At 39.3% G+C, this 15,063-nt stretch overlaps 1 pseudogene; it reads right to left on the bottom strand.

The window, feature by feature from the left end:
- Nucleotides 1–12,884: 12,884 nt before the first annotated feature.
- LOC138989206 (histone-lysine N-methyltransferase SETMAR-like) lies at nucleotides 12,885–13,886 on the bottom strand (annotated as a pseudogene).
- Nucleotides 13,887–15,063: the final 1,177 nt, after the last annotated feature.

Raw genomic sequence — 15,063 nt, 5'->3', positions numbered from 1 at the left:
TGTAACTTGAAGTAAGTTGTCTCACCTTCAAGAATGTGTTTGTATTTTACTTTTCACATTATAAAATGATATAAACACTCTATGTTCCAAATGAGAATGGTCTATCTAGGGATCAGTTTGGAGTCCTCGGAAAATAAACACTAAACAATGGTAGAAATGCATGATGGTGATTTATGAGTCTGGAAACCTTGATAATATGATTACCATCTGAGTTTTAAAATTGTTATAAAATAAGAACAGACTTAGAACATCATTACTATGAAATTGTTTCCTATGCCTGTTCATCAGTAACATTTTACAAATATAAAGTGATGTTTCAAGATATTTTAGGATTTTTACTTTCTAGTTTATTATTGTAACACTTAAAACATCCAGAGGTAAAATCATATGGAACTAGACATCAAGGTGTTCAATATATGTCCCTGATTTTTCTATAGTTTGATTGTGGTCTGTCATGAGCTCTCTCTCTTTGGAGAATTATTTACACAAGCCCATTCCTTCTCAAACAAAGATTTGAGGTAATTAAAAGGGATTTTTTAATATATAAAACAACACATTCCTACTAAGAAAATCAGAATTCATTACTGAAATGAGATGATAAAAACCTAAAACTATCTCTTGCCACTTTTTGAAAGTTATAGTTTTATAAATTACATTTTCAAAGCCAGCACTTCTCCCAGATGATGAAGCAAAATAAAAACTGAATGTTTTAAATCAAAGAAAAAATGCTTGTGGTAGAGAGGGAGAAGGAGGGGAAGCATATTAGTCCTCAGAACTATTCTTAATTACAACTACAGTTAATCCTAATCCTTTATACATGTCATTAATACGTATATAATATCAGTTCTGCATATGTCTATGGTGCTATCCAATGACACAAGATATTGTCACTGCTTATAGCCAAATGGGAGAAATAAGTGAATGTGCGTATTTGCCTGTATATGTGCAACAGTATGAGGATGGGCATGTAAATATCAGAATACATTTTAGGAAACACAAGAGTAAGAGAGAGTTTTAATATACTGTCCAGATATGTAATCATATGGGAAACTGGAGACAAACATTTTTCAAACCAGATAGTTCACAGAAAAAGTGATATTTCATGGTTCATGAGAGTAGGAAAGTGACTTAGCAGAAAGGAAGTAAAGAAATACCATGTGTTACATATCTCTGTGTGACCCATAAGGGCATTCTCTTTTTATTTCTATCTGCCTCAAAAAAAGGGGCTGCTTTGACTCCATCAGAGGGCCTTGGTGTATTCTGGCTTCTGGATAAGTTTGAGTTTATTTCTTCTGGTCTCCATTCCTCAGCACTTTGGCATTAAGAGTGGTAACATCTCACTGTTGCTGGTCCCCATTCCTGCCCTATTTGTGGTGATCCACTTTTACTCCAGACAAACTTTTATTATCTGTCACTTTGTAAATAAATGCTCATCCAAAGATCTTTTTTCTGCTGGGAACTTGACTGATACATTAGTTGGTACCAGAAGTGGCTCCAGGAAATACACTCCTTGAACTGAAACTCTGGGATTAACACATCATATATTGGAGGAGTACTAGGATAAAACTCTTTGCTGGGGGTATAAGGTAGGGATGAAGTGAAGTGAAAGTTGCTCAGTTGTGTCCAACTCTTTGTGACTCCATGGAGCTATACAGTCCATGGAATTCTCCAGACCAGAATACTGGGGTGGATAGCTGTTCCCTTCTCCAGGGGATCTTCCCAACCCAGGGATTGAACCCAGGTCTCCCACATTGCAGGAAGATTTTTTACCAGGTGAGCCACAAGAGAAGCCCAAGAATACTGGAGTGGGTAGTCTATCCCTTCTCCAGCGGATCTTCCCAACCCAACAATCAAACCGTGGTCTCCTGCATTGCAGGCATATTCTTTGCCAACTGGGCTACCAGGTGAGGTAAGGATAATGGTTGGCATATTGTAGCCTTGTAAATTTTCAGGTTACCACTGTGGTTGCATGAGATGAAGAGCTAGCAGAGACCAAGTGACAATTAAGATTTTAAAGTCATTTAGCTTCTTTCTACAGTCCTAGAGAATATTGTCAACTGAAAAAAAAAAGAAAACACAACCTAAAAGTTGAGAGTTATGTTTTATTAGGCAGACAGAACTGAGGACTAAAGCCTTTCAGATAGCTCTGAGGGACTGCTCCAAAGAAGTAAAGGAGGAGTCAGGATATATCAGAGTTTTTACAACAAAGATCAGGTAGGCAGAACATCAAAAACTTACTGTTAATTAAAGAAAACCAGAAATCTCAAGTTAAGGAATCTGGCATTTTTCTATGGATGGGAAGATGAAAGAGTCTGGACTCACTGAAATCATTTCTTTGATATGGACCTCAGCTATCTAGGGCCAGTATCCTGTGCTTTCTCATCCTGAGTTTCCTCAGGGTGAATCATTAGGGATGGCTGCAGTGTGATGGCTTGATGGCTGCAATATCCTTTGTTTATGGATATGGCAGGCAAAAATTTTTCATTGCCAATATCAACAGGGGAAAAGAGAATGAAAACTATGAACAAGTAATTACAAATGCCCACGAGAAGTCAGAAGTTTTCCTGAGTCACTTTGAAGGAACTGTTCTCTCCTATAGTCACTCAGAAGATATAGATAATCAAGCTCATAGCATGACTATAAAGGTTGTAGAGTCTTAGTACTAATTATGAATCAGACTGGCCAGAGTCTCTATGCTAGGAGAAAGTCAATCATCGAACAACAGAACCATGAAACGCAGTTTTGAAAAAACAACAGAACTATGCCCCATTGGATGGGACATTTTGGAAAATATAGATGAAGTTAAGAATTTCATCTGTATGAAGTAAATCTCTAGATTTTCTTGAACCCTTGATTCAGAAGCAAATATTGACTTTCCTCACATTCACCCCTTCCACTGGGTTTATAATAAGTTAGAGCCCAGCATAGCCTGTTCTGAGGAACACAGGAGCCTATTTATAAAAAGGAAGAATGAAGTTTCAAGTCATCCTGCCAGGTAGAAAAATCCTCATCCAGCAGAAGTGCTTGCAGAAGCCAAGGGAACATGGAATTGGATGGTGGAAATAGACCTTTGTGATAATCAGTTTATGCAGTGGCTGGCTACAAAAGGAAAATTCAGATGCAGCATTTTATGGTATTTTTTTAAACTCTTTTTCCCCATTAGTTTCTTATATGAAAAATAGCAGAAGTGGTTAACATTTTCAGACTTTGAGAAGGAATATGATGATTGACATTATCCCATAATGATACAATAGCTGGTGAGACTTTGTTCTTACTTGTTGCAGACAAAGACTTTCCAACTAGACAAAGACAACATTGGGTGCTGAGGGGCAAAAAGGACTGACTTCTTTGGTATTCCAATACAAAGTTTCCCATACCCTCTGACTTTCGGTCAATGGGGAGCGTAGCATGCGGTAGGAAGTAGGTAGGAAAGAGAGTGATGCAAGGGAACTTCCTCTGTTGGCTCCTTTCTGGTGGAGTTAGGTAGGGCTGGCTATACTCTCAATGGGGAAAAAAAACAACCCTGCTCCTCCCCAGGTGGTCTTCTCTTCTCATCACTTTTCCTGCTGAGTCTTCCTCTTAGCTCTCAGCACCTGCATGGGGTAGGAGAGGGAAGTGAGAGTTCCATTGTGGGTGGTCCCAGAACCCCCAGTTGTTTCCTAAACTCCATTCACACCTTGGTCATTAGTCCCTTTGTAAATAAACCTTCCTTAAGTTACTCTATGTGAGTAGGCCATCTGTTTCCTGTGAGGAAGGACCCTGACTGACACTCAGATGTCTGATAACAAACATGCCAAAACCAACTTTAGAATATGCAGAGGCGAATTTGGCAAACTTCCCTGTCAAAAAAAAAGTTCACTAAGAATTTTCCTCTACTTTGTATCTTTTTTTTTTTTTTTTTTAAAGATATCACTGAGTCATCTAAGAGTATATAGGTTTTGAGGTCTAATCATTTCTGAAATACTAATGTTCTCTACGAGGACTGCCAAATGCCCAGGTCATGGAATGCCTGGAATTTAGAATAATGCTTTGGAAGGTTTTAGTGAAGGTAATCTCTTCTAGAAACCTCAAAAATCTGCTAATACAGAACCTTGTACCATACCAATTCATACAAAATATTTACCATAATTATCCTTAAAATTTCTATTCTCATTTTACTCTGGAGTACTGAGTCTAAATAAGCATGACACCATCATGTAACTCATGAGAATTTTCAAGTAGTGATGGTGGATTTTTACTGATCCATGATCCCTCTTGTTTATTTCTCTCTGTTGACTAATGGTGAGTAATCTGAGAAGGTAACTCACCTGCAATTAGGTTTCCTATCTCATCACCTATCTACTAGTGGGCTAACCAACTATAGCAAAGACTAGAAACACATTCCAAGTAATTAAAATCCATTAGGTTTGCTTGCTCTTACCTAAAAGTCTAAAACAAAACAGCAGGCAAAAATAAAGGACCATAACATTGTGCTAAGCTGGAATCAGGTTTGTTGTTTTTCATTTGTTGTCTGGCAGATTCATTAATTCAGCTAACATTTGAATATCAACAAGGTGATGAAGAAATAAAAGAAAAAATTATTCATGAATCTTCTTTTGGGGGAGTTTCTAGTTCAGTTGTGCTTAGTGCTTAGTTGCTCAGTGGTGTCCGACTCTTGGCAACCCCATGGGACTGTAGCCCGCCAGGCTCCTCTGTCCATGGGATTCTCCAGGCAAGAGTACTGGAGTGGGGTGCCATTGCCTTCTTCATTCTAGTCCAGTTGGGAGGAAGCAATTATAAGTAACATAGTAAGGGTAAGCCATATGCACACATAGGAGGGGCAACCTTATAAGTCAGGTGGGAGATGGTCCAGAGAGTCTTCTTAGAGGCATTACATAAGAGAAATGTTTTGGAGAAGAAATAGATTTAGATAGACTAAGAAAGGGGAAAAGGATATTCCCAGGACAAACACAGACAAAGGGGCAAAGACCTGAAATAGCATGATGCGTTCAGGGAACTGCCAGCCCTACTTTAAAGCTGGAGAAAAGGATGAGTATGGGAAGGTGACTAGTCATGAAACAAGAGAAACAGAAAGGAATAAGGTCACAAAATCTGGAACAAGGCTACAAACTTTGCCGTTCATACAGAAAGTTGTAGGGCTGTATTACTTAGAATACCAGTGGTTGTGAGTGTAGTAAATGGCTTACAAAGAAGGAAATGGATGGCTTGTTTAACTGTAAATTTATGATAGGGTTGGTTTCAAGGTTAGTAAATCCAGAACTCCCAAGGTTTCCTGAGGTTTTCTTTCCTCTCTGTGTTGGGTCCAACCATGGACCATAAAAGTGCCCCATGTGAGACACTAGATACATGTGTTTGTGAGGCTGAGTGCCTTCCCTGTTCACCTGAAACTACCACAATAGTGTTAAGCAGCTATCAGATCACATCAGATCAGTCGCTCAGTCGTGTCCGACTCTTTGCGACCCCATGAATCGCAGCACGCCAGGCCTCCCTGTGCATCACCAACTATACCCTAATACAAAATAAAAAGTTAAAAAGTGCCCCACGGGGGCACAATACATGTCACTGCCCTTAGACTCCTTTGTACACCACAAGGTACTGAGGAAGATGAGAGGTTTCTATCCTAGCATTTGAAGCAACAGTTCTGAGATTCATCCAGATTGAAACTTTTCAGGTCACAACCCACCTTAAACCAAACAGAGTTCAACCCTGAGAGTGGGAAAATTTCCAATGAGGCATGTATGTCAAATTCTCCAAACATAATTATTTCACGAGTAACGTGATTACCTTCTTTTTAACACTACATTTTACTAAAAAGCTCAACTAGCGCTGTCTTAGAGAGACTTTACATTTTTCCACTATAGTAAGTCAGATAGTCAAATGATCCTAAATCCTGGAGAAGAGAGTGGCACATTATAAACCAACCAGAATTTCATCATGTTATTTATGTTAATTAGGCACAGTGGGCACCAAAATTCCAATCCCTGTTCTTTTCTAAGAAATTGGTTGAGAACTTTTACCCAGAATCAATGTGACCAGAAACATTGTCACAGAATCTATTATGCATCCTTTGAGTGTGGGTTGTGCATTATTCTGTATTGGCTAGTTCATGATGAGATGTCCAAATTTTACTTCTGGCATTTATTACTGATTTCCTATTTTTTTCTAGGTTTTCTTCAACCTATAGTCTTTGAGGATGTCATCTTTGCCATCTGATTTCTTGAAGAGCTTGCTTCCCTCTAACCTGCTTTGTGCAATGGGGCCAGTGCCCTTTCCACACATTCGCTTTGGTGGTTGCATTCCTCCTGGTGTGAAATGGTAGACTCATTTTAAGCCCGTTTTTTGAGAACTTATTTTTTGTTTGCATTGTTTACAGTACTTTGATGTGTGAGGAAAAAGAAAGCTAAACACAAAAAAGATGAGTTACTCTTGACCATCACTTATTGTATAAGATTGTATAGAATATATCTCTACTAACTTTGTGAATGTCTAAATTAATGCTTGTTGAAGTTCATTTCACATTTGTATTAATAAGAGATTATTTTCTTCCTTTTAAAAACTGACTACTTTGGTTTTCATTGTTTCTTAATGTTGATCTGTATTGGATAGGACTGATTAACCTCTTCCCAGGTATTGTTCAACTTCTAACAATGTTTGGGTTAACTCTTAAATGTGTTTGATACTGATTATACATTCATTGCAATATCTTCTTCAGGAAATAAATTTCTTAAGGTGACTTTAGTATTTTTCTTCTGAACTATTCTATATACTTTCTAGTGCTTAAAGGGCCAGATTGTCAGTGAGTATTCAATAAATAATTGATCAGACATAACTTGAAAACCAAGTTGGGAAAAGTGCTATAACCATAGTCTTTTTTTTTTTGGATAAATGTTGAAATCAAGTATTTTATCTAAAGATGAACTCAGTTCAGTTCAGTTCAGTTGCTCAGTCATGTCTTACTCTTTGTGACCCCATGGACTGCAGCACATCAGGCCTCCCTATCCATCACCAACTCCTGGAGTATCCTCAAACTCTAGTGCATCAAGTCGGTGATGTCATCCAACCATCTCATCCTCTGTCATCCCCTTCTCTTCCCACCTTCAACATTTCCCAGCATCAGGGTCTTTTCAAATGATCAGTTCTTCACATCAGGTGGCCGAAGTATTGGAGTTTCAGCTTCAGCATCTGTTCTTCCAATGAGTATTCAGGACTGATTTCCTTTACAATGGACTGGTTGGATCTCCTTGCAGTCCAAGGGACTCTCAAGAGTCTTCTCCAACACCACAGTTCAAAAGCATCAATTCTTCTGCATTCAGTTTTTTTTATACTCCAATTCTCACATTGACACATGACTACTGGAAAACCATAGCTTTGATGGACTAGATGGACCTTTGTTGGCAAAGTAACGTCTATGCTTTTTTAATTTGCTGTCTAGGTTGTTTATCAGAGAAGGCAATGGCAACCCACTCCAGTACTTTTGCCTGGAAAATCCCATGGATGGAGGAGCCTTGTAGGCTGCAGTCCATGGGGTCGCTAGAGTCAGACACAACTGAGCGAGTTCACTTTTATTTTTCACTTTCATGCATTGGAGAAGGAAATGGCAACCCACTCCAGTGTTCTTGCCTGGAGAATCCCAAGGACGGGGAAGCCTGGTGGGCTGCCATCTGTGGGGTGCAGCAGCTAGATTGTTTATAGCTTTTCTTTCAAGGAGCAAGCATCTTTTAATTTCCTGGCTGAAGACACCATCTGCAGTGATTTTGGAGCCCAAGAAAATAAAGTCAGCAACTGTCTCCACTGTTTCCGCATCTATTTGCCATGAAGTAATGGGACCACATGACATAATATTAGCTTTCTGAATGTGGAGTTTTAAGCTAACTTTTTCACTCTCCTCTTTCACTTTCATCAAGAGGCTCTTTAGTTCGTCTCCACTTTCTGCCATAAGGGTGGTGTCATCTGCATATCTGAGGTTATTGATATTTCCCCTGGCAATCTCAATTCCAGCTGGTCCATCCAGCCCAGCGTTTCTCACGATGTACTCCGTAATAAGTTAAATAAGCAGAGTGACAATATATAGCCTTGACATACTCCTTTTCCGATTTGACACCAGTCTCTTATTCCATGTCCAGTTCTAACTGTTGCTTCTTGACATGCATATAGATTTCTCAAGAAGCAGGTCAGGTGGTCTGGTATTTCCATCTAAGAATTTTCCACAATTTGTTGTGATTCACATAGTCAAAGGCTTTGATGTAGTCAATAAGGCAGAAGTAGATGTTTTTCTGGAACTCTTGTGCTTTTTCAATGATCCAATGGATGTTGGCAAGTTGATTTCTGGTTCCTCTGCCTTTTCTAAGTCCAGCTTGAATATCTGGAAGTTCATGGTTTCTGTACTGCTGAAGCCTGGCTTGGAGAATTTTGAGCATTACTTTACTAGCATGTGAGATGAGTACAATTGTGCGGTAGTTTAAGCATTCTTTGGCATTGCCTTTCTTTGGGATTGGAATGAAAACTGACCTTTTCCAGTCCTGTGGCCACTGCTGAGTTTTCCAAACTTGCCTGCATATTGAGAGCAGGACTTTCACTGCATCATTTTTAGGATTTGAAATAGCTCAACTGGAATTCCATCACCTCTACTAGCTTTGTTTGTAGTGATGCTTCCTAAGGCCCACTTGGCTTCACATTCCAGGATGTCTGGCTCTAGGTGGATGATCATACCATCGTGATTATCTGAGTTGTGAAGGTCATTTTTGCATAGTTCTTCTGTGTATTCTTGCTACCTCTTCTTAATATATTCTGCTTCTGTTAGGTCCATACCATTTCTGTCCTTTATTGAGCCAACTTTGCATGAAATGGTCCCTTGGTATCTCTGATTTTCTTGAAGAGATCTCTAGTCTTTCCCAATCTATTGTTTTCCTCTTTTTCTTTGCACTGATCACTGAGGAAGGCTTTCTTATCCCTCCTTGCTATTCTTTGGAACTCTGTATTCAGATGCTTATATCTTTCCTTTTCTCCCTTGCTTTTGGCTTCTCTTCTTTTCACAGCTATTTGTAAGGCCTCATCAGGCAGCCATTTTGCTTTTTTGAATTTCTTTTTCTTGGGGATGGTCTTGATCACTGCCTCCTGTAAAATGTCATGAACCTCTGTCCATAGTTCTTCAGGCACTCTGTCTATCAGATCTCATCTCTTGAATCTATTTCTCACTTCCACTGTATAATCATAAGGGATTTGATTTAGGTCATACCTGAATGGTCTAGTGGTTTTCCCTACTTTCTTCAATTTCAGTCTGAATTTGGCAATAAGGAGTTCATGATCTGAGCCACAGTCAGCTCCCGGTCTTGTTCTTGCTGACTGTATACAGCTTCTCCATCTTTGGCTGCAAAGAACATAATCAATCTGATTTTGGTATTGACCATCTGGTGATGTCCATACGTAGAGTCTTCCTTTGAGTTGTTGGAAGAGGATGTTTGCTATGACCAGTGCATTCTCTTGGCAAAACTCTATTAGCCTTTGCCCTGCTTCATTCTGTAGTCCAAGGCCAAATATACCTGTTGCTACAGGTATTTTTTCACTTGCTACTTCTGCATTTCAGTCCCCAATAATGAAAAGGACATATTTTTTGGATATTAGTTCTAGAAGGTCTTGTAGGTCTTCATGAAGTAGAAGTGAAGTCGCTCAGTTGTGTCTGACTCTTTGAGACCCCATGGACTGTAGCCTACTATGCTCCTCTGTCCATGGGATTTTCCAGGCAAGAATACTGGAGTGGGTTGCCATTTCCTTCCCCAGAGGATCTTCCTGACCCAGGGATCAAACCCAGGTCTCCTGTACTTTAGGCAGACGGACACTTTATCGTCTGAACCACCAGAGAAGTCCATGTAGGTCTTCATTGAACCGTTCAACTTCAGCTTCTTCAGCATTACTGGTTGGGGCATGGACTTGGATTACTGTGATACTGAATGGTTTGCCTTGGAAACAAACAGATCATTCTGTCGTTTTTGAGACTGCATCCAAGTACTGCAGTTTGGACTCTTTTATTGACTATGATGGCTACTCCATTTCTTCTAAGGGATTCTTGCCCACAGTAGAAGATAGAATGGTCATCTGAGTTCAATTCACCCATTCCAGTCCATTTTAGTTCACTGATTCCTAAAATGTCAATGTTCACTCTTGCCATCTCTTGTTTGACCACTTCTAATTTGCCTTGATTCATGGACCTAACATTCCAGGTTCTTATGTAATATTGCTCTTTATACCATCAGACTTTACTTCTATCACCAGTCACATCCACAACTGGGTGTTGTTTTTGCTTTGGCTCCATTTCTTCATTCTTTCTGGATTTATTTCTCCACTCATCTTCAGTAGCATATTGGGCACCTACTGACCTGAAGAGTTCATCTTTCACTGTCCTTTCCATACTGTTCATGGGGTTCTCAAGGCAAGAATACTAAGTGGTTTGCCATTCCCTTCTCCAGTGGCCCACATTTTGCCAGAACTCTCCACCAGGACCTGTCCATCTTGGGTGGCACTATACAGCATGACATAAGACTGCCAGGAGAAATATCAATAACCTCAGATATGCAGATGACACCACCCTTATGGCAGAAAGTAAAGAGGATCTCAAAAACCTCTTGATGAAAGTGAAAGAGGAGAGTAAAAAAAGTTGGCTTAAAGCTCAACATTCAGAAAACAAAGATCATGGCATCTGGTCCCATCACTTCATGGGAAATAGATGGAGAAACAGTGGAAACTGTGTCAGACTTTATTTTTTTGGGCTCCAAAATCACTGCAGATGGTGACTGCAGCCATGAAATTAAAAGATGCTTACTCCCTGGAAGGAAAGTTATGACCTAATTAGATAGCATATTCAAAAGCAGAGACATTACTTTGCCAACAAAGGTCCATCTAGTCAAGGCTATGGTTTTTCCAGTAGTCATGTATGGATTTGAGAGTTGGACTGTGAAGAAAGCTGAGTGCCAAAGAATTGATGCTTTTGAACTGTGGTGTTGGAGAAGACTCTTGAGAGTCCCTTGGACTGCAAGGAGATCCAATCAGTCCATCCTAAAGGAGACCAGTCCTGGGTGTTCACTGGAAGGACTGATGCTGAGGCTGAAACTCCAATACTTTGGCCACGTCATGTGAAGAGTAGACTCATTGGAAAAGACTCTGATGCTGGGAGGGATTGGGGGCAGGAGGAGAAGGGGACAACAGAGGATGAGATGGCTGGATGGCATCACCAACTCAATGCACATGAGTTTGGGTGAAGTCCGGTAATTGGTGATGGACAGGGGGGCCTGGCATGCTGCAATTCATGGAATCGCAAAGAGTCGGACATGACTGGGCGACTGAACTGAACTGATACAGCATGACTCGTAGTTTCATTGAGTTAGACAAGGCTGTGGTCCATGTGATCACAATGGGTTATTTTTTGTTTAAATTAAATTGGATTCTCTAATGATGTTCTTCTTAGGAAAGGATACTTTTGTATAAAGATGGCTTCCATTCACCATCTGCTGATGTCTTCCATTACAGAGTTTGGACTTTGCTTATGAAACCTGCAGAAAATTCTGAATTTACAGGGGTAACAAAATCAGGTAGATATAAACTGGTCATAATACTTTGCAAAAACGACCCTATAAAAGTCTAATGAATTATATTATGTTAGAATATGTAAGATATTATTAAGGTCATAAGTCATTAGACTTTGTCCAAGTGTAGCCAATGTAATAAATAATAACAGAGTGTAAAATTTTCAAAGAAATGTATCATGGAGTATTTGTATTGCTAAGAGAAAAAAAATTATTTGGTGCTTTGAAAGTGGTGATATTTATTCATATTGTTCTCATTCAGATTTTCAACAGAACACTTTAAAATAGAGTGCTCTTTTATTGTAATATCAGTTTTATCCCTCTTGCTTCAAGGAGTATATCCATACTCAGAAGAGTTGTACATCCTAAGATATAAATTGGTCACCCTTTATTTGGATAGCTAACTGATGAGCTCAATGGATTTTCTGAGATCCTTTTAAGGTCATTGTCCTATTGTAATTGTGAGGGAAGAATGATTACAGTATAGAATAGCAAGAAACTCTTGATAATTTCTCCTCCTAATCCTTTGAACCCTATTGAAGTTTATGCTTCATTTATTTTGCATTACAGATAGCTTTATTTATACTTGTCTAACTCCTTCATTATTCTGTTTTTAAAGGTAAGGATTGTGACTTATGTATTAGTTTGTTGCAAACATAATTGCAATTTTGGACCATGAATTTTAAATCATTAAAATGTGCTATTTTTTGGGCTCCAGAATCACTCTAGATGGTGACTGCAGCCATGAACTCAAAAGATGCTTACTCCTTGGAAGAAAAGTTATGACCAACCTAGACAGCATATTCAAAAGCACAGACATTACTTTGCCAACTAAGGTCTGTCTAGTCAAGGCTATGGTTTTTTCAGAGATCATGTATGGATGTGAGAGCTAGACTGTGAAAAAAGCTGAGCGCCAAAGAATTGATGCTTTTGAACTGTGGTGTTGGAGAAGACTCTTGAGAGTCCCTTGGACTGCAAGGAGATCCAGCCAGTCCATTCTAAAGGAGATCAGCCCTGGGATTTTTTTGGAAGGACTGATGCTAAAGCTGAAACTCCAGTACTTTGGCCACCTCATGTGAAGAGTTGACTCACTGGAAAAGACTCTGATGCTGGGAGGGATTGGGGGCAGGAGGAGAAGGGGACGACAGAGGATGGGATGGCTGGATGGCATCACTGACTCGATGGATGTGAGTCTGAGTGAACTCCGGGAATTGGTGATGGACAGGGAGACCTGGCGTGCTGTCAGGGTCGGAAAGAGTCGGACACGATTGAGTGACTGAACTGAACTGAACTGAAAACACATCTTTATTAATCAATATATGAACCATTACAATCAACACATTTTTGCCTATAAGAGATAAGTTTGTTTACTCCTATAGAATAAAAATCTGTGCTTCAGGGTTCAACAAACACTTGGAGAGCATTTTCTGCCTGCTGCTGATTGTGGAGGCATGTTTCCTGTAAGAAATTGTCAAGATGCTTGAAGAAGTGGTAGTCTGTTGACAAGAGGTCAGATGAAAACGACAGATGAGGCAAAACTTTGTACCCCAATGCATTCAACTTTTGAAGTGTTGGTTGTATGACTTGCATTGTCATGGAGAAGATTTGGGCCCTTCTGTTGACCAATGATGGCTGCAGACCTTGCAGTTTCCAGTGATTCTCAGATGTAATGGTTTCACCAGGATTCAGAAAGCTGTAGTGGATCCAATGGGCAGCAGACTACCAAACAGTGACTGTGAAATTTTTTGGGTGCAAGTTTGGCTTTAGGAAGTGCTTTGGAGCTTTTTCTTGGTCCAACCACTGAGGTGGTCATCACTGGCTGTTGTATGAAATCCACTTTCCATTGCATGTCACAATCCAATCTAGATATGGTTCATTGTTGTTGCATAGAATAAGAGAAGAGGATACTTCAAAAAGATGTGGGGTCTTTTTTTTTTTTTTTGGTCAGCTCATGAGACACCCACTTATTGAGCTTTTTCACCTTTCCAATTTGCTTCAAATGCTGAATGACCATAGAATGGTCGACATTGAGTTCTTTGACAACATCTCTGGTAGTTGTTAGAGGATCAGCTTCAATGACGGTTCTAAGTTGGTCTTTGTCAACTTCCAATGGCCAGCCACTGCATTCCTCATCTTCAAGACTCTCGTCTCCTTTGCAAAACTTCTTGAACCACTAATGCACTATATGTTCATTAGCAGTTCCTGGGCCAAATGCATTCTTGATGTTGCAGGTTGTCTGTGCTGCTTTATGACCCATTTTGAACTTGAATAAAAAAAAATTGCTCAAATTTGCTTTTTGTCTAACATCATTTCTCTAGTCTAAAATAAATATAAAATATGCAGGAAGTGATAAGTCATTAGCAAAAAAATAAAGTGAGAAACACCCATAAAATGATATATAACATGACCACATTTGTTTAAGAATGTATTTCTATATCAAACAGCAAAGTTCAACAATGCAAAATGGCGATCACTTTCACACCAACCTAATTTGGTGCAATTTTCTCATTTCTTACATTGTTAAGAAAAGTTATTTTCATCTAAAAGGCAGACCCCAAAATTTGACAAGTTGAGTTGACTGTCAGGAGAACCACATAAAACCCACTCTTATTATTAGCTAGCCATGTGACTGATATTTAGTAAATCACTTTTAAGCTGGTTGTGCCTCAGTTTCTTTATCAGTAAAATGAAGGAGTTGAACCAGGTAATTCTGAAGTCACATATTCCAGTTCTAAAATGCTGCAGAGTATATGATCTCAATAACAAAGCATTGGTCTTCCCTATTAACATAACTGCTAGAAATCTAATGAGCATGTTTACATCCCAATATATTTGGATTTCATGGCTAAAATCATCTAAAACCTACAAAATGGTTTGGATTCCACAGTTTTATTTAGGCTCTTTTCATAAGTTTTAAATGTGCTGAATTGTATTGGTTTAATGTGTTCTGATCACTGCTCCTACTCTGTGCCAAGACTGGGTAAAGGAATCCTTCCTGGTAGATTAAGTCACTCTAGAGAGATGTTTTACCTCCTGTAAGAATTTTTGGATCGCAGTATTCACATTACCTTGCCATGTTTCCCCAGGCAGAAACTTGTCTGGTGGCTCAGGCAAAAGAATTCAAGATGAAAGTTTTGTTTTGTACTCTTGCTTGTTATCTTGACTTTGTAACCTGTACTGAGTCAAGGGGTCAAGCTCCCCTGCGCACTGACCCCCATCCCCAGCTTATCTCTTAGGAAAAAATGAAGGGAGTGCAAAAGCTGCTGACTCTTAGGCATACAAGGTAAAGACCCAATGTGAGTAAGGGTTCATTTTAGATTAAATGTATTCGGCAATAATACATTTCCCAAATTCCTAAAACTACAGATTTTCTTTAGCTCTACATTCTGAAACAAAGCACACATTCCCCACCCACACACACACTTTGCAGAGCTGTACTTTGGCACCAAGGGTGTGACTCCGAAGTCATAATAAACAGAGTAGCCAA

This window comes from Bos mutus, chromosome 9, assembly GCF_027580195.1.
Source record: "Bos mutus isolate GX-2022 chromosome 9, NWIPB_WYAK_1.1, whole genome shotgun sequence".
NCBI classification, from domain to species: Eukaryota; Metazoa; Chordata; class Mammalia; order Artiodactyla; family Bovidae; genus Bos; species Bos mutus.
The sequence above is the reverse complement of the archived record's forward strand: the minus strand, read 5'-3'. Positions and strand labels throughout refer to the sequence as shown.